General features: G+C 49.3%; 2 long non-coding RNA genes across 2 annotated transcripts in view; both read left to right on the top strand.

The window, feature by feature from the left end:
• The window catches only part of LOC117197567 (uncharacterized), a 215,344-nt gene that overhangs the window by 32,521 nt on the left and 164,081 nt on the right, over nt 1–18,742 (top strand). The gene's annotated exons all lie outside the window — the stretch shown is intronic.
• Nucleotides 14,893–18,500, top strand: LOC125964097 (uncharacterized). Its single transcript, XR_007476762.1, has 3 exons — nt 14,893–14,931; nt 15,575–15,666; nt 18,393–18,500. It is a non-coding gene; the product is annotated as an uncharacterized LOC125964097 (long non-coding RNA).

The following is an 18,742-nucleotide window of genomic DNA, read 5'->3' as shown; positions in this document are numbered from 1 at the left end:
CTGGGAAATGGGCAACTCCTGGCTATCTGGGTTTCTCACAGCTTCCTTTTACTTTTCTCATGGAAGTCCTTCCATAACGTTTTCTTGTGTTCCCTATTCCCTGACTCAGAAGGCAAGAGTGTATGAGATACACTGTCGTGGTAACTCCAGGTTGCTGTCATGCCTGTTCTGGACTGTGATCCAGGGATGCCCTCTGAGGGTGGGGCACACTGTTTGCCCTGCACTAAGTGGTTCCAGGGCTCTACTTTTTGAGTCTTGGGGTCTTCTTTTTTGTAGTTTCCCCTCTCCTCCCTGCTGGCAGGCTGCTCCTCCTCTTTCTGTGCTCGCTCCTTCTCTCTCCATCTCCAGAGCCTCCTGGCATGCACACAGACACAATACAAAATTGGCTCGTGTCTTCCAAGAGAAGGCTCGTTAGCAAATTGATAAGCACGTTCATCATTTTTGCCTTGAGGTTCCAAGAACTGTTTGTGAGCAAAGTCTTAGTCTGTGAAGAGAGGCACATCCATGGGAAGAGTTGAGGGGCCTCTCCTGACCAGAGCAGCTGTGAAATGGGCACACTTGCTGAAAGGAAGCTGAGGGAACAGGAGGTTCAGTGAGAGTAGAGGGTCTTCACAGAGCCCTCAGGGCATTACCTGCCTCAGGTGCTGCTATAGCCCCAGCCCTGTGGAAGCGGCCCATTTCTGCTGATGGGGCCTCTGAGTGAATGGTCCTCCCAATTGGGGGTCTCATTTTCCTGGAGCCCCTAAACCTGCACCGTCCAAAGCAGTAGCCATTGGCCATGGGAGGCTTTAGAACACTTCACATGTGACTAGTGGGGCTGAAGAGCTGAATTTTCAATATTTAAACATTTTAATTAATTTAAATTTAAAAACAAGTACAGCCTGCCAGCAGGGAGGAGAGAGAAGACTATAAAAAGCAGGCCCAAGGACGCAAAAAGTTATTAGAAAACTTTTAAGTATGTTTGGAATAACTTGGGTATGTGAATTTACATTTATAACTGTCAACTTTATGAGACCTAAGTACTGATTAAGAATTTCTGAGGAAAATCAAGCATCTGAATTAACACCTGCTGTACGTGTAAAATACACACTGGAGCTCAAAGACATAGGATAAAAAAAAGTTAAATATCCTATTAGTAATTTTTATATTCAATTGCACATTGAAATGATAATATTTGGGGTATACTGGGTTTAAGAAAATACATTATTAAAATGAATTTCACCTGCTTCTGTTTACTCTAAAAGTGGCTTCTCTAAAACGACAAATTGTGTTTGTGACTGGCATTATATTTCTGTTGGACAGTACTGCTCTAGACCCTTCTCTGCGCTTGCTCAGATCTGAGGCTATTACATAATTTGGGGGGGTTCAGCCTACCATTTATTGGACACTTACATGTGCTAGGCTCTGTGCTGAGAACTTAACATGTTTTCAGTCCTCCCAAGAGTCCTATGCGGTAGATACTATGATCCCCATTTAAAATGTAAGGACACTGAGTCTCAGAGTGATGAAGGGACTTGCTTAAGGTCACACAGCTAATATGGAGCAGAGCTGGGCTCCTAGAGTCAGACAGGCCTGGGTTAAAGGCACCCTCATGACCACTACACCACATTGCCCCACCCCACCCCCATGAGTTCAATGCCCATCTTGGGGCCGTATATCCCGGAGCAGGGTCAGCGAATGACCACAAGGATTATAAGAATCCATGAGGGGTCATGCCCTTGGGGGGGCTCTCACTGGAGAGGAGGTGAGCCCTGGGTGTACCTGGGGAGCATCACCACCCTGCTTTGAGGGGTGAGGGGTATCTGAAGGCACAGTCTGCAATTCCAGCAGCTTAACTGAAGCCCACATCCCAGCCACAGCCTTGTCCCATTTTGTGGCAGAGTGTTTTCAGCAACATGTGCTGGCGGGGCCAACCGAATCATCATCTCCATTTTGCAGGTGAGCAAATTGAGCTTCACTTGGGCGAAATGACTTCCCCGAGATCACTATCAGATCTGGGCCTAGAACCAAGGGTTCTGGTTCCAAATTTAGAGTTTTTTCCACTAAGAAAGTAGGTGAGACAGGGCTGCTTAGGGTGGGAGAGGTTGTAGGAGGTGAGTGGGCCACCTGCAGACCCAGGTTTGGCTTTCATTGTGCCCTCCCTGAGGCTAGAGACCTCTTTCCTAGAGGTCCCTGATATTCTCTGGATGCTGAGAACAGACGGCCATTGGGTAGGACTTCCTGCGAGAAAGCAAGTCCTAGCCTGGATCTTGTCTCTAGGCTCACTTAGCTTTTGGAGCCCTGGGCTGTGTCCTCACATTCCTATTTACTACCTATGTAGTATATAGGTAGTAAATACTACATTTACTGGGGCACATTGCTTCATCCCGCTGAACTTCTGTTTCCTTATCAGTAAACTGGGACTTTACCTTGCAGGGGAACGATTAGCACAGAGCATGGGAAATGCCCGGCACCTGGTGGTGCAGAAAGTAGTGGGGCTCATCACTTGTTGTTCTCTGGGGCCCTCCCTCTCTCTCCAGGGGAAGGTAAAAAACAGGACTGTGTAATTCTCTCCAGCTACAAATTGCATGTCTGGTCTAAGTGCTTTAGTTTTCTCACCATAAAATCTGTAGCACTGGGCTACCCTGGTGGCGCAGTGGTTGAGAGTCCACCTGCTGATGCAGGGGATGCAGGTTCGTGCCCCGGTCTGGGAGGATCCCGCATGCCGCGGGGCGGCTGGGTCCGTGAGCCATGGCCGCTGAGTCTGCGCGTCCGGAGCCTGTGCTCCGCAACGGGAGAGGCCACAACAGTAAGAGGCCCGCGTACCGCACCAAAAAAAAAAAAAAAAAAAAAAAAAAAAAAAAAAAAAAAAATCTGTAGCACTTCCAGTAAGCTTTAAAGGGATTGGCAGAGCTCAGAAATCCAACGGATTCAGAGATTGCTGCTGATGAGTTGGAGGGAAGAGGACCCCCAAGGGAAAAATATGTGTGGTGTCGCCTTCACACAAAATTAGTTTCTCAAGGACCTGGCTTGCTGTACCAGACAATTTTCTTGAAAGTATTGGTCAAGCAGGGGCCATAGGGGGATTGCTTTTTTTTTTTCCCCTTAAGGCAACCTAGTTTCCCGGAAGAGATTACAAATTCTGGATTGTATAACACTCCTTGACCCAGAGGCATCTATGGAGAGCTTCGTTACTACAGCCAACCTGCCTTCAAGGTAGAGAAGCTGGACAGCCCCGCCAGAGGAGGCCCAAGCCTGCCTTCTTGAACTCGCAGGCAGCCTGCGGGGAGAGGCAGGGACGCTGAGCCTTGCCTGCGCCCCGCTTGTGTGGAGCGTAGCTTTGTAGAGCCCATGCCTCCCTCCTCCCCCCTTTCTCCATGGTCAGTGGGGGTCTGAAGACCCTTCCTGGCAGAAACCGGCAGTCTGCTTAGGCAGAAGGTGTATCCGGACCCATTTGTGTTCTCCCTTCCCCCACCCCAGACTATGGCTGCTGCAGTGTCAAGTTAAGACCCATCTTGAGAGGGAATCAGCACCTGGCAACCAAGCAGAAAGGCCCCTTCTCCTCCTGTCCCAGGGCCCAGTCAAGGAGGAGGGTGGGCAGACTGAGAGCTGATGGTGCTGGGACCCTGGGCCCTTTAAGAATCTGGCCTCCCTGGCTGGCCAGGAGCTGGGGTAAGCCTGGGTAGCCCCTCAGCTCTGCTGATGGTCACTGGGCGATAAGCGGCAAAGACTGGCTCCTTTCAACTTTGAACTGAGCGCTCAGTCTTTCTCCCGCCTGGGAGCCGTTTTGAACTGCCAGTTCCTGGGGATTAGATGCGTGTTTAGCCTGGATGAACTCATGAATGAAAATATTTTGCTTCGTGGTTTCGGCAACAGAGAGCTGCATGGTGAGCCCCCCCTTTTCTCTCTCCCTTGCCTAGCACCACCCACCCAGCCCTACCCTGATAGCCGGGGCCAAGGCTCTTCCAGCCGCATCCGGCTGCCCCGTGATAGTTTGGACAGGGCCACTGTGCTGTGTGATGCCACCAGGCGACAGGCAGCCTCTGGGTGAGGTGAGCGCTTTCTTGATAATTTTTTGCATATCCATGATATCAGGATGGCAGAGAGGCAGCCCCAGGCTCTTCCGCTTGTGAGCAAGGGCAGGGTGAGGAGAGAGGAACTGGCCCCAGGGTTTGTGTGCTTCACCTAGCTCTGGTTCCAGTGCCATGGGCTCCTTGAGCTTTGTGGGGTGTGGGTCATGTGGTTGGGGATCTGAGTCCTGTCATCTTGGAAGTGTTAGTGTCACGGAAGAAGCAGGAGGATCAGAGTTCAAATCTCTGCTCGTGCTCTTCTTAGTTGTGTGACCCTGAGAAAGTCATGCGATTGCCTCACGTCCCCAGTTTACGGATGAAGATGCTGGGGTTCCCACATCTCCTTGCCGATCTGCTCTGAGGATCGTTAGCGTGTGAGATGCCAGCCACTGTGCCGGGCATGGACTCAGAATTGCATCACTGTCTGTTTCCTGCCTGACGCTGGGCTTGGCTGGGCCAGCTGCCTGGGCCGACACCCACTCCATGTCTCCTGTGCCCTACTTTCAGAGAATGAGGAAGACCCAAGGGAGGCACTTACAGGGCCTCAGTGTGATGGATGAAGTCATCAGCTCCTAAGTGAATTAATGCCGCAATTAATAGATTGATGCTGTTGCTGGCTGGATTACACTCATGGCTGGTTCCACTATATATAGCATCTTTATTGTCACAGAGCTCTAGGGGGAGCCTGAGGTCAGCAGCCACTGTCCAGAGGGCAGCTGCAAGGGGTTGCTGGGCACCTCCTGTAAGGGGCATTAGGCATCTGTACTGGGGTGTAATGCTTTCTATTACTTAGTGAGTAGATTCAGTTGAAGATCAAAAGAAGCCTTGGGCTGGTGACCTGGCTTGTCTGGGCTGGGGAGTGTGAGCGCACGCATAGACCTCGTTATATGCCTGGTGCCACCTCGTGTGTGCGTGTATTGTGGGGCAGGGGTAGGCAGGGAATATTATTCGGCTTTTCCCATCTTAACTCCTGATCAGTGGTCTATCGATGAACAATTGATAGTGTTATATGCAAATACTATATGGCTACGTTTTAGAAAAATTGGAACAAATAGAATAGAGTTAACCACTGTTAACACTTTGGAGTCTTCTAGTCTTGTTTTTCTCTCCATACATTTTTTTCTTATAAAACAGTATGATCCATTTTCGTAACTTGTTCTCACTTAACCAGTATATCATGGTTTGTATTGCTGCATATACTTCAATATATCCTTATAGCCTTGTACGTTCTCCACTATCGTTTGTGAGGACTCCATGGTGGCCCGTGGTATGGATGTGCTCTAGCATTCAAAACCACTCTCTCGTATGTGTTTATATAGGTTATCTCTGAGTGTCAGTCATCACCAACCACACTGTGGTGAATGAAGATCCTTGTGTAAGCATCCCTCAGACAACCGTTTGCCTATGATAAATGCTTAGAAGTTAAATTTCTGAAAAAGGTATCTGTGTATTTTCGGCTTTTGATAGCTTTTGCTAAGTGGCCTTCCAAAAAGTTTGTACTAATTTACTTTCTTACCAGTAGTGTTTGAGAGTGTTTCCCTTTATTTCCCACCCCAAGTATCAAATGTCTAAAGTTTAAATCTCTCCTCTTCTCTACTAGAGAAAAAATGAATATCTTATTGTTGTTCTAATTTGCATTTTTTGATTACCTGGGAGGCTAAACACATTTTTGTATCATTACTGGGCACTTATATTGACTATTGTCTGAATTTGCTGTCTACATAATTTTCTCATTTTTCATTAAGTGTTTTTTCCTATTAGTGATTTGTAAGAGCTCTTTATGTATTAAGGATGTTTCATATGTTTTTACCCAGTTTGTGATTTGAAGGTTTAAATATTTACCAAACACTTGTGCATTCACTCATTCATCTATTCAGTCATTTAGAACTGCCTAAAAAATTCTGGACTCTACTGGGAGGAGTGGGGACTGGAGAATTAGGTCTGTGTGTCCCCTATCTCAGAGGAACTTGTGGGATAATCAAGTTTGGTCCTAACCAGGTGAGCTAGGACAGAAGTCCTTAGTACTGTGATTGGATGTTGGAGAAGGAAAGGTTGGTGTGGGCAGGCAGAGCATAAGGGCATCCTGGAGGTGGCACTGGGAATTGGGGTGGAAAGAGGTGTAGGTTCAGATGTGGAGTGAGGAGGACATTCTAGGTAAGAGAGCACAACCGAAACATGAGGTGGTGCTGCGCATAACCTATTAATAGGACTAGGATTTTAAATGACACAAACACAGATTGATTCAGGGCTGGCTGTGGAGGGAACTAGCACCCCTGGCGAGGGGGCGTGGTGATGAAGTGGGGATGGGACTCTCTCCTTTCCCTCTGGGTCCTTGTAAGACTAAGCTGAGTAGAAGGAGAAAACAGTCCTTTCCTCTTTTGGCATATGTGCCTTAGGCCTGGCTAGAAGATTTTAGAAGAACTTTCCTGCAGTGGAGGGGACCAGTGTGAGGGGTGTTGTCCTGCGTCAAAAGCCGGTTCAGGTCCCTGTGGGCTGTGAGGGTGCTGAAACCATTTCACAGATGAGGAATTGGGGGTTGAGAAGGCAAAGGGACCGAATGTGTCAGCCTGAGGAGGGCCTCAGAACCGAGGCCTGGGAGACCCAGAGGCATCTCGGGTGAGAGGCAGCGGCTGCCTGCCTGCGGGGTTGGGGTGGGAGTGTCCTAGGAGGCAAGGGTGAGCCTCTGGGCTGGCTGCCAGAAGAGCTGGGTGACAACTCGCCCCACAACCAGCGGCTGGCTCTGCGAAGGCAGGACAGGAGCAGCCCTGGAGCTTCAGCCCTGCACCTTCAGTGCTGGGGTCCCTCCCAGGGAGACCGGTCAGATGCAAGTGAGCAGGGGCTGTCCGGGGTGGGGTGCGCATGCAGTGGGGGAGGCCCGTGCTGAGTCTTGAGTGAGCAGCTGCCGTGTGCAGTACTGTGCGAGGCCCAGGCGGGCGCTGGAGAAGCAGGGGATGGTGGGCCTTGTGCTCCGGGGGCCGATGGTCACATCCAGAGGTGAGGAGATGGTGTCTGGGGAAGTAGTGCTGTGGGATTGTTCCTTCAGCGGGTGTTTATCGAGCCAGACTGTGGGCAGAAGCACTGAGAGCTGTGGGAACATGGAGGAGGAAGGTTGCATTAGAGAAGGAGGTTGCATTCAGGTTGAGGCCTGAAGGACTCTTCAGGGGAGGAAGGGGGAGAGGGTGTAAGTGCCTGGAATGCGGAGGGGGGGTGCGGATGGCAGTCGGGGTCACTGATGGGTGACCTCCAGCAGTGCTGGTAGGCTTCCCGGACCTTTGGAAAATGCGCGGGGGTGGGGCGGATCTGCATTAAGGAAGGGAGGTGTTGAGCCATCTGTGCTGCTGGTGTCCTAGAGCTACCCTGTAGCATGTTGGGGCGAGGGGCACCTCATGGCCCCCTCTCCCTACTCTGAAATATCCCATCTGATCAGCTCTGGGATGAGTCTCTCGAAAGGCTGAAAAGACCATTTCTCTGGATTCAGAAGCTGTGCTCTGCACCGTCCCATCCAGGAGGGCTCGAGAGCTCCGGGTGAGAGGGCGTCAAGAGGGGCCCTTGATACACAGACTTCAGCTCAGGGACGGGGCAGGCCTCTGCCCTGCTCTGCTCACCTCACTCCCACCGGCCTGCTTCCTGAAGGCCAGCTCCCACCATGCCCCTCCCGGCTGCCCCTGGAAGGACGGCCTGACTTCTCACCAGGGCACCCGGGCACATGCATGTGCTCTACGCATACGGGTCCAGTGTCCTGTCTTCTCTGCAGGGGAAACCTGTGCTTTCTCACGTCACACCTTTGCCTGTCTTGCTTCCTCTACCAGATCCCCATCTTAAGTCCTACTCATCCGTCCAGGTTGACAAAGCCCACCTCCCCCGAGAAGCCCACCTAGCTCTCCTGGCGCTCTGGGCAGAGCACAGCTCTCCTTGCTCAGGACACCACCCTTGGCCTTGGTGGCTGTCACCCCTCTATCATCACCTTGGTGTCTGAGCTGGTTCTGCCCCGGCAGGACTCCTGGGCAAGGGGCTCCTCTAGCCAGGCTATCCCTCCTCCACATGTCCCCAGAGGGCCCAGCCTCCTTGCACTCTGGTGGGGGCGGTGGGTGGTGGTGTCAGGGGGATGGGTTTGTAAGGCAGCATTTTAAGAACCCCCAGAAGTTGCTCAGTACGCACCTCCCTACCCCCACTGTCTTAGAGGACAGTGACAGTGCAGTAGCAGTGTGACATGGATTGGAGGTCAGGCTCAGAAAACAGCAGATCTTGCGGGGAGACCTGGCTTGGCCTCTTAGTTGCTGTGTAACCTCAGGCAAGTTATTTAACCTGTATGAACATTGGTTTCCTCATCTGTTTAATGGGGAATATGCCTCAGGGATGTTGTAAGCATTAAAGAGATAATGAGTGTGTAACCCTCGTAGCCCCAGAGCCCCATGTGGCCAGATCTCTGCACAATCCGGCACCCGGAGTAATTAGAAAGCTGTCTCTTTATTGTCCTTTGAAGGAAAGCTGAACGTTGGGAGTCCTTCTCCTGTGCCCCAGTGGCACACTTGAGCCCATGTGCCCAGCTGCAGTTTCCTCCGTCATCAGTGTTCCTTTCCTCTGTGCTCCCCACACCCCAACCCTTTGCGATATAGATGGGCCCGCTCTCCAACTAAGCGTTTCTCCAGTTTCATCCCTCCTCTGTTCTGACTACCATCTCCTGATTCTGCATCACAGAAGAGGCAGGAACAGCTGGCAGACATAGAAGTCTCTTAGACTGGGTACGGGGAGGAAGGGACACTTACATGTGGATGGATGAAATGTCTTAGATGCGCAAGCCCCTGGCCCATTGTTAATGCTCAGTAGGTGTAAGGCTCACAATTCAGTTCAGTAAACGTTCATGGGGGACCTCTTGTATGCCCGGCACCAAGTTGGATTTCAATCTCTAAAAAGCTCTGTGAAGTAGGTGGTGTTAGCGCCACGTGACAGATGAGAAAACTGAAGCTCAGAGCACCTGCGTTACTGTCAGTTGTACAATTTGTCACCTCCACAGATGGTTAAGTGTTAGCTGGGTGCCAGGCTGTGTGGGGAGCTGTGCAGGGTGGGAGAGCCCTTCAGAGTCCTGCCCTTACTCCTGGGTCTGGTAGGGAGACCATTTGGATGAGGAGAGAACAGGCTAGAGGCAGGTGATGGGCAGATCCTAAATGTACAGGATTAAATATTTACATTAGGCAAAGAGGAGGGTTAAGTGCCTCGGCGGCAGGCAAGGGAAAGTGGAGGGAATTGCTGCCGGGGCAGCCCCAAATTGCTGCTAGAGAGGGGACCGTCTTGGGGGCTCGGCAAAACCATGAGGGGCTAGGGCCAGAACAGGAGTCAGGGGCTGCATCTCCCGCGAGATGTGTGAGACTGTGTGGTGGCCCAGGAATGTGGGAGCTACATACTTTTGTGTAATTAGGTCGGCTCCTCTGCAGCAGCTGCAATTAGCTGCAGGCAGGAGACAGGACTTCCTGCAGCCAAGGTCACTTCTGCACCTGGGGCGGCTTACCTGGGCTCCTGCTGTCTGGGCCCTGTGGAGTTTCCGGCAGGGGCAGCCGAGAGGCAGGTGGGGCTGTTGGGACTCCAGGGTCACAGCTCCTACCTCACAGCAGGAGGACGGAATTGTCCTGGCCCTCCTCCTGCCACTCAGCCCTATTTATATCTTCTCTGAGGCTCATTTGAAGAGGGGTCTCTTGCCCCCTCTCTTCACCTTTTAGGGGACGGTTTCTGAGCTTTTCTCACTGCTGTTGCCTGTGAGTAGCACTGTCAGTATCTGGAGGTAATCAGCACCCATGACTGGTCAGTGAATGCCTTGTATGCCTCCTTCCACGGGGAGCTCAGTGGCAGGAATATTCTGAGACTTTGGCTTTTCCTTTTGAGGGGCCCAATCTATCCTGCTTTAGTGGAAAATGTAAAAAATGAGATGCTTAATGCTGCCACTTTGTTTCTTTTTGGAATCCAGGGAGTATTACTTTATTCATCTAATTTTATCTGCGGCAGTAACAATCACTGTCTTTGTGCTCTTTACCAGCCATGCCTGTGTGTTTCCTAGAATTGTGAGACAGTAGATATGAAAACTTGGAAGCAGGAGAGTAATTATTCCCTTTTCTTTACAGATGGGAAAAACCAGAGGTTGGAGAAGTGAGTTGTTTGCTCAGGGTCACATGGGGAGGCTGACAGTGGCCCAGGGCCACCTGAGTGCCAAGTGACACCATCCTCAGGCTTTTGCATCTCAGCTGGGGTGGTGCTGTGGCCGAGATCGGGCACTCGGGTTGGCATCTGGGCTCTTCCACCACAACGGGCTGGGCTGGAGAGGGCGAGCTGCCTGGTCCATCACACAAGGTTGTGGACGTCAGTATGGTGCCCGATGCATGTGCGCAGAGAGGAAGTGCTGCCCTGCAGTGGCCCAGGGCTGGGTGGTGGCAGGCTTGGGGCATGGCTTGGGGACAGGCTGGCTGCCCTCTCAGGCCACTCTCTCAAGGCTGGGCTGAGTCCCTGCTTCCTCCGTTCGCCATTGTGTACCCCAGAGCTGGAAAATGGTCTCAAAATCCTTGGAGCATGGCTTTTCCAGCTGTCCCCTTGAGGAGTCCAGGACACTGACTCCACTGACCACTTGCTACATAGCACAGGTTCCCTCGAGCAGGGGCCCTGAAGCCACCTACCTTCACAGGGCACAAGAGGGTGAAATGAAGTACTGTGTGACAAATGTGAAGCCGTTAGTATTGCCTGCCTCCCAGTTCAGTTGGTGTTAGTGGCCGTTATTACAATTTTAAACGCTATTGTTAAAGACAAAGACAAGGTTCCAGGAGATAACGGGCCTGCCCTGGTCTGGGAAGGTGGTGCTGCGTGAAGAGTTGCTGACATCAGCTGTTGGCCCTGTATCTCCTTACATCTCGCCCCCCCTGATAGGCCCAGGCACCTTCAGTGGGAAGGAAACTCCAGTTATTCTCATTATGTCTTGGTGGTTGTGTTCTAGAAAGTCACTACAACACTGAAATAACAAACGCTGAACTGTTGTTTCTAAGGGAAATACAGGGTTTGGGTCCTGTGAACCTCGGTCCCAACATACTCATCAACTGATCAATACCTAACCTTGTCTTATGTGGGTTTCTGTTTAAAGACACCTTCTGTAATATATGCATATTTAATTAATTAACACTAAACTCACGGTCAGTAGCACACTCATGCCTGAACAGAGCTTGTCTAGCCCAGGGATGGTCTCAGTGAGGGGCACCATGGTATTCTTGCACTTAGGAATACTGGGTGGTACTTCCGCACTATAGTTGGGGGCCATTTTCAACAGCAAAATCACCAAGAAAAAGCTCAAAAATGTGGCAGACATGGCACTGTGCAGACCGTGGAAAGGGCGCTTGTTTGCAGCGTAAGAGCTGAAACAAGGCAGGGCGTCACCACCTTCCACCTGGGACTGTGCACATCAGGGAACGCAGAAATTTCACTGTTCTCCGCGCGTCTACGTCTGCCATGCCAGTCCTGCAGCTATTGATTTTGGGGGGTTACTAATCAGTTTTAGCAAGTAGGTGAATGGCATATGTGGAGTCTGCAAAGAGTGAGTATCGGCTGTGTATGGTAGAGAACCCAAACGTCTGGCCCAGCCCAGCTGACGGGGATTGCTCAAGGTTGGGAGGTGGCAGCAGAGCCCTGGAGCCACAGGCGACTCGGAGAGAGGGAGATCCTCAGATGACCCCGGGGCCAGCTGCCGGCCTGGCCCTGAGCATAGGGAGGCCGCGGGGCTCTGAGGCCCAGGCTGGGCTGTGGCTGAGCTGGAGGGCTTCATCCGAGAGGCCCTGACGGGTTCTCCATGCACAGCACTTCAGCTGTTTACGGCAGTGGAAGGGAGGGATGTGCTTATCCGTACTCTGTCCATATTTTGAACATACAATTGAGAAGAAACTAATCTTTGCAGGATTTTCACTTTGTACCCGCTTCTGCCTCCTGCAGAGGACTGGCAGAGATGAAAACATCGTTGGAGGTGTTTGTATGTTAGGAGCCCAAGCATCTGTGCAGATAGGAGGGAGGAATGGGTGATTATGGATTCCCCAGTAGAGATCCCCCCAGCCTTGGCTCAAGGCGGGGTGGGGGGAGGAGGACTGGAGAGAAGCAGGGCAGTGCCCCCTCCCCAACTCCCTGGTCTCCTAGATTTACCTGTACCCTGTTAGTCCTCTAGAGGCTGAGACCGAGACCGTGGAGGGCCCCTGGGCTCCAGTCACCTTAAGCTCCAGGTGGTAAGTGAGGCCTAAGAGGGGCGGTGCTTCACCAGTCACCACAGAGCAGAGACGGGGCTGGAGCCCAGGCCTCTAGTCTCTCAGACTAGCTCTCCACGTCGGCACAGTGCCACTGCTGTCCCTTCTCACCGGAGCACTTTGCTTACGGCAGAAGGGCATGTTTTCTTCTTTTGTTAAGGACTGCCTTCAGTGTTTTGGAAAGGTTAGGAAGTTGGGCTTTAGAATCTTGGCTTAGTCACTTATTGGCTCTGTGACCTGGGGCAAGTGACTTAACTTCTCTGTGCCTCAGTTCTTTTTAAAATGGGGATGACAATAATAATACCTATTCCTTAAGGCTGCATTGAAGATTTCATCAGTTAATATTTATAAAATGTTTAGAACAGCAGCTGGCACAAAGTAAGAGCTCTGTGCTTGTTAAATAATCAAAATGTATAGAATTGCTGCGTGATCTTGGGCAAATCACCCTTCCTGTGCCACATATCTTTTGTCATTTAAAAAATGGGGGTAGATAATAATACCTACCACGAAGGGCTGTTGTGATCACTTGGTGTGATGAATAGTGAGTTTATGATGCTTAGTGCAGAGTAAGCTTTTAAAAACTCTGGCTAGTTTTTATTATGGGTATTCTTGCCTTGGTAGCCTTCTCCCCACTCAACCGGCAGTCTCCTGCCCTGGAGGAGATTCAGATGAGGGAGCGGGAGGAGAACAAACACAAAAGATGGGCCGGGGGAAGGGAGATGACAGGCTGCTGAGGTCTGCACACAGATGCGGCCAGAGGTGTCTTTGGGCTTCCCCTGACAAAGACCCTGTGACTAACTGGGTGGAGGTTCCCCGGAGATGAGTGGGGAGCTGTCCTCTGAACCACACCCTGCAGGGGCCTGCCTGCCCCACCCTCAGGAACTCTGAGGACCTGCACTGGTCGGTAGCGGTTCCTCCACCGAGTCTCCTGCCCAGGGCTTGTTTCTTGAGGGCGGCCCCTCCACCTGCCTGGGCATCGGGGCACATGTGTAGCCAAGGGCACTGCCAGCAGTGGGAATGCCATACAGGGGAGGCGGGTGCATGCAGAAAACTCCCTTCTGAAGTTCCCCTGGAGGGCTTGGGATACACTTCACAGGAAGCGTCAGCACAATTTTCTAATCAAGTTGAAGTCCGTGGCCCTAGTTAGAAACAATAAATGAAACGCAATTTGAGCCGGCACTTTGCCTGAGTCTCTGTTTCTGGAAGTGGGTGTGAGTGAGAAGCTGGTCTTTCTGAGGGAAGAACTTGACCCCCGACCCCGACCATTTAGCCCCCAGCCCTGCCATCAGCTTGCAGGGGCGGGACCCTAGGACTTTATTTTAGGTAATCATTCCAAATCCTGATTTTGATCTGTCAGGTCAAAGTCCACACTTCTCTGTAAATCGGTGCACACGATTTAGCAGACGCTTTGTTTTTCCTCCTCCCGGCTCCTTCTACCTACCATGCTAGAGTTTGGTCTCAGAGATCATTGTTTAATCAATATTAAACCATTCATGTAGTTTAAGTGTTTACTTATGTGCTTTGAATCATAGTTTGCAGTAAGAACAAGTGATGCCCCCCTAATCTGCCTTCACTACGCTCCCCAATACCCTAATTATGTAATTTAGAAAAGAACATTTCCTGACAGCAGTTTCTCAGTGCACGGCAACAAATGCCGACTGGGGACAGGACCAAACAACCTGGTAATAGCTAGCACATGGGGACCACTGCCTCAGTCCAGGCAGCCTTGGCTTGGGGCGGACGCCCGTCCGTTTGGGTTAAGGCTTTCAAATGATGGCGTATTAGTGCCAGTAGAAGTAATTCCACATGAAAAGAGCTATAGCTAATAGCCCATCCCCAGTCTCTCTTAGTTTGTGGAATAGGTCCTCACTGCAAATTGTTACTGACTCAGACAGTCAGGAACAGATATCTCACCCAGGCTATGAGATGGACGCGGCCAAAGATGTGTCCAAGAGGCCAAAGTTTAGACCAAGCTGCTCTTCGTGAACTTGCCTGTCCCCCTCATCTATGGTCCAGAGGCTGGGCCTGAATGTCCCTCACTGCTTTTGAGTGGAGTTTAGAGACTAGCCTACTCAGTCAAGCTAAGTAGGTGTTTGAGGGGCTGTAGGTGTCGGGTTGCGTGGTTGGCAGGATCCGTGGTTTCAGGTATGCCTGCACTTCGGCATCATCTCGTCACCGTGGTGATTTTCGGCAGGAGGGGCCCTTAATGCCTTTCTCCTCCCCAGTCGGCCAGTGTCAACAACTGAGCGTCTCAAGCCCACTGCCCCTTGTAAGCAGAACCCAGCTTACCCTTCTCTGGCCACATGAGGCCTAAATGCTTACTGATTCATCTGCTTCCATAACAGGAATGGAAAAGTACCCTTTCTGCTTCCCCATCGCCCATGGAGACCTCGGTCTGACAAATATTCCGTTGCTATAGAAACCCAGCTGACACCTTTGGGGGCTCACCTGTCTCAGCATTTGGGGCATTGGTGTGCAGCCACTCCTTGGGCAGAATCCAGCAGCTGTGGGCCTGTGTTGTTATGTAGTCATCCAGCCACTCGGGGCCGAGCTCTTGAAGGTCCCAGAGGAGGGGTAGGGGATGAGTGAGGAACAAACTGAGCTGTGGAAATTTTAATTTGGCTGTGAGTCCCAACCCAATGTGTTAGCCTTTCTAGAAGTGCTGGTTGCTATGGTGATAGAAGCGGTGCCAATTGCAAGAGTTGTTTTTGTGGTTAGGGTGCCTGTCTTAGACAAAGAGATTGAGGCCAAGCCGACAGCGTCAGTCCTCCCACCCTTCCAAGAGTTGGATATTGTCAAGTCCTGGCCTTGGGAGGAGGGGGTGACAGCCTCCCACAGTGGCCATTTTGCCCTTACGTTTTTCTGGGGGTCCAATGGCTTCTGCCAGAAAGGAGTGCAGTTACCTAGCCCTCCAAGACAGAGACCCCACAGGTGGGCTCACCAGTGAAGAAGGGGCTACTCAGTTATGGCAGAAATCAGAGTTTAGCAATTTCTCTCTCAGAGCAAACTCACCATAGAGTGTTCTTTATGGAATCGTCTACCACCCAGAGCACGGCCATGGGCCTGTGTATAGGGGTCTGCTTCTTCAGGCCACATTTTGTCTTGGGCCTCAAATATTAGCTCCCCTGAGAAATTTCCTAAGGGACGGAATGGAGGCCTTTTCTGTAGCCGGGGTGCTTGTGTAGCTCATTAATTCTCAAAGTGTTTTACAAATATTTATCTACCGTAGGTCATTTGCAAACCTAACCCCTGTCATCCCACCTCAAGGTTGTCCCCTCCAGCCTGGTTGCCCAAAATGAAGTCAGAAGCCTTGGACTGGGAATTCCACGTTGGCAGATTTTGAAAAGCTGGCCTGAATGGTTTGTTTATTTCTCTAGTCTGCCCTTCTTAGAGTCCCAGAATGTGTCAGGGCTTCCCAGGCCAGACATGCAAGCCCTTTGCCCTCCCTGCCAGAGGTGAGAGCATTTTATTTATGAATTCATCTTAAATTACTTTTTAAAATCACTTTTCATCAAATTAATAGTCTTTCTCTAAGATTATGTCAAATCATCAAAAATAAAGAGGGCTTTAGCTTGCAGTGAGGTATTTTAGGACAGGTAACCAATTCCCTTCGACTTGCTTTCCCCGCTGGCCTGGACAAGTAGAGAAAGCCTATTTGGTTTCGCTCTCGGAGAGCCCTGAAGTCTGTCTGTTTCCTTGTAAAGAGGAAGGCCCCTGGGATCTGGAGGCCCGGGTCCTTCCCAGGGGCAGATGCATGCTGAATGTCAGTGATATTTCCCCCAAGACCCACCCAGATGATTCCTGGGTTCCTCCCCCTCCCCGTCTTCCCAGCAACCCTCTGCCCTGAGTTTCGTCAGGGTTGCTGGCCTCAAAGTGACCAAACCTGAATTTGCCTCGGCCCCTGGTCTCAGAAGTTGTGACTGATGAAGGCTGACCCCTGGTGAATTTTCAGAAGCCACGACTTGTCTGCACCAAGCCTGTTGTGCCGATAAGACAGGCTTTTGTGTCGAGTGGGCAGTAGGGGTAGCAGCTTCAATACGGTCCGTATCATGGTGTTCCTAATCCTTGGCTGGTTAATGTTTGCCAAATAAATAGCCTCATTAGGAAGGGCTATAAAAGTCCGATAAGATTCTTCTAATTACCCCCCAAAGCACAAATACTTGGGGTTTCAGATTAGTATAATAGGAGACATCAAGAATAGAGGGGAGAATGTATGAGTGTGAATGTTTTTCAACAATGGCTTTCCCTCCTTCCCAGCCCTAACACTGGCTCATCTAGCTTTTCATATTTTGCTTCTGCAAAAGCAAGAAATCGCTGAACAGAAGAAAAAAAAGACACTGACATATTTTAGGTTACTATTTCACCTTTGCAAATCAAGATGCAAGCCATTAAAACTACATTTTTCCATGAATGATAAGTGTAATTACCTCTCTTGCCATAAAAACTTGTCCTTATTAAATGTAAATATTTAAAAATTATTGAAATATATTTGAAGGGCACTTTATAGCTTGATTTTATACGCTGACATCTGGGTTGCCTTTCCTAAAACACTCTATTTCTTGGAGAGTTATTAAATGAGTATTTTGAGAAGACTAACACTAGACTTGTTCCTTATTTCAATTTCAATTTCGTACGTATTTAGATTTACCGGGAACTCAGAGAGGGCTTACATTTAGCTAATACATCGTTATGTTTGCGGGGCTTGTACGTGTAGAAAGTGTGATATTATTTGCAGAAGGAATCTTTAAACAGTGGGAAGCTCCATCTCCACCCCTGCAAAGTATATAAGCGTAAAGGAATCAAGATTCCAAGATTGCTGACTATAAGTGTTTAATTTTCCAATTCTTTTGAGCAGGAAGATTGTTTTAAATATTTACTTTACTTTTAATTGTGCATCATTTGAGATAGCAAATTGCCCGATCCATTTTTTTTTGTAGATCTGTCGGAGGTTATTTAGTTGAACTCCAAGAAAGATACGCAGTGTGATCACTTTTTATTATTATTATTTTTTAGCTCCACTCTTTGAAAGAGGTTTTCGTTTTCTTTAAAAATTCTCATTTGTAGTTGTCTCATTCTGTCTCTATTTTTGGAAAGGTGAGGTTATTCAGTTCTGTGCTTGAGAGAGTTTCAGAGAACGATAGAAAATCTAATATTTGAAAACACGAGCTTTACTAACGTACTTAATTCCAGACGGCAAAAAGACCTTGCCCAAAAATGTGAAAGAATTCAATATTTGGTGGCTCAAATATTTTTTCATGATAAACAAATATTTCTGGGATAGATGTATTCCTGAGCTCTGCATAGGAAAGCAACCAACCATGCAAGCCGTGCTGGGCTGCCCTTCAAACGCTCTTTACTCTTTTCCTTTCACTGTGTTAAATCCTAGAGATGTGTAAAGATGTTATGATAGGCAGTGGGTCAAGTAATCTGCACATGTAGCTTTTTATAAATTTTTCTTTGCAAAGGAAAATTTTTCTTCAAATAAATCCCCCCAAATAAATGGTTTGTAAAAACAAAAGTCTATTTGTTTTGAAACTGCACACAAGAAACCATGTTATAACAATATCGCTTTTTGAGTTCCGCCTGAGAAAAGAAATTTACCTACAGTCAGCGATTTCCCTCATGATAAGCCTTTAAAAAATAAATTTGTCTCTTGGGAGAAAATAAACATTAGCAAAGTGTAGGTATTTGTAACGAGGTGGCCTTTATTCACTTGCCCAGTGGATCTGTCGAACCTTTGTTTTTCTATCCCCCCCACTCTATGTCTTTTTCTTTCTTTATAGTTCTATTCATGCGAATTCCTGAGCCATAAGCATTTTAGAAATTTGTTGCTCTTAATTACATAGATGCTTCTTGAATGAACAAATGTGCTATTTTCTCCCCACGCAGAGTAGAAATTTTAGATAAGTTTTGAAACTCTTTTTATTATTTTTTGCTGAAGCATTTGGCAAATGTCTGGGGCTTGGGGGTATTTTCACGGTGTCCCTGAAGGTGAGCAAACGCATGGGGAACACGCAGCGTTCACCAGGCAGTGACTTGGGAATTTTTCAGGAGGCATTATTTTCTTACGTTAATGCCTTTGTAGGTTCTATCGACGATGTTCAGACATCAAAGAGCGTGCAATTAATAATGGGCATCTGGAGGGCCGATCACATGCTTCCGATGTTAAAGTGGTGAACGACAGGAAAATCAGCCGTGGTCAGGTATTAGCTGTAATCATTTCTAAACAACAGCAACGAATTCTTCTCTTTTGTGCCTCCGCTTTCAGAAACGCAAAGGTTCCCATACAAAAGGTTCCCATAGACGTTTTCCTTCTGGTGGGTGAGTGCGTAATAAATGATTTGTAGACCTACATCGTCAGTGTTGAGTCAAATCACTTTAATTTCTTCAGTAAATGCAAACCCAATTTTGTGTGAACTTTTCCCCTTGAAGCCC

The sequence above is a fragment of the Orcinus orca genome, chromosome 3 (genome assembly GCF_937001465.1).
Source record: "Orcinus orca chromosome 3, mOrcOrc1.1, whole genome shotgun sequence".
Classification (NCBI taxonomy): Eukaryota; Metazoa; Chordata; class Mammalia; order Artiodactyla; family Delphinidae; genus Orcinus; species Orcinus orca.
This window is presented reverse-complemented; position numbering and strand designations above follow the sequence as displayed.